Below are 1262 nucleotides of genomic sequence, written 5' to 3' on the forward strand. Positions count from 1 at the left end.
AGTAAGAAACGAAAACAACAGGAGAGGAACAACTGATCTTAAAAAATGTAAGCGTAATCGCGTGAGCAGTTTGTAGAAAGACAATCAATAGACAGCGGATTTCTATGCATAATTAATACAATTAAAAAAGAAATGCAAATGATTTCTTTTATATAATTTGCGTCGCGTTCACCAAATTGACAAATGCATCAAATCCGCAGTCTAACAATTAATTATAGAACTCGTTTGATAGACAGTAATTCCTGGTCTATTAAGCGAGCGTCGTTTATGGTACAAAAAGAAAGCTGCGAAGCTCCAAGCGAGGAGGGCTTTTTCGATGCACAGTTCCTCGATATTTCTTTCCCTAGGCGTGTGATTTTTCTTCTCCTAGAATACTAACAGCTACATATACACAGTGTACGCACGTGAACGTGATTTATAAAATTCTAAAGCTGAAAACTCGTTAAGCTAAAGACGTCGTATTTATACTAAGACGATTGTGAACGGTTTCGTTTTTTGTCTCGCCGAACAAAAATCCATTCGCACCTTACGAAAATATATAACGAAGCGTCGTCGTCGTCGTTGGACGCCGTTTGGAGATACGTACAGTGCATAATTGTAAGGCTTGTCGATGTGCTTTTTTCTTGGGCGTCCTGTGCAATTATCTAACACGTCCGAACGGAATATCGATGATTATAGACTATCGTCTCTACTTTAATGTACAATTGCTTGAATTATGAACAAAATTCTTACAAACGTAAATATCTCAGTCCCGGTCGATTCTCTCTACAGCTAAACAAACGACGATATTTACTCTGATACTTCTCATCCTCGGGCATTATTATTATTATCTTCAACGATTATTATTGTACGATTTTTCATTCCTCCAATTGAACAGCTACTTTCATCGTGGTCGTCCTATTATTATTTATTATTATTATTACTTGTCACGCTTATGTTCTTTCTGCTCGTCCGACGATTCTTCACGGACCGCAGACACCATTCTTAACATAAGGATGGCTAATAGCTTGTCGAGGGGGTCCATGAATCCTCTTTGAATCCATTTTGGTATCGTTGTACGGGCGTGGGAGAATCCTAGCTTCTGCAGGATGTAATCTATCCCGTAAGGCTCGATGCTTTTACCAGCCCACGAAAGCAACCTTTCATACAAATTACACAAACAAAAAATGTTTTTTTACTACGAAATTTAAGCATAGTACATGAACTTATTACTATTATTATTATAATATATATTATATTGGTACGAAAATTCGTTTTAAACA

The sequence above is a fragment of the Ceratina calcarata genome, unplaced genomic scaffold (assembly GCF_001652005.2).
Source record: "Ceratina calcarata isolate Rehan_Ccalc_2016 unplaced genomic scaffold, ASM165200v1 scaffold512.2, whole genome shotgun sequence".
In the NCBI taxonomy this organism is placed as follows: Eukaryota; Metazoa; Arthropoda; class Insecta; order Hymenoptera; family Apidae; genus Ceratina; species Ceratina calcarata.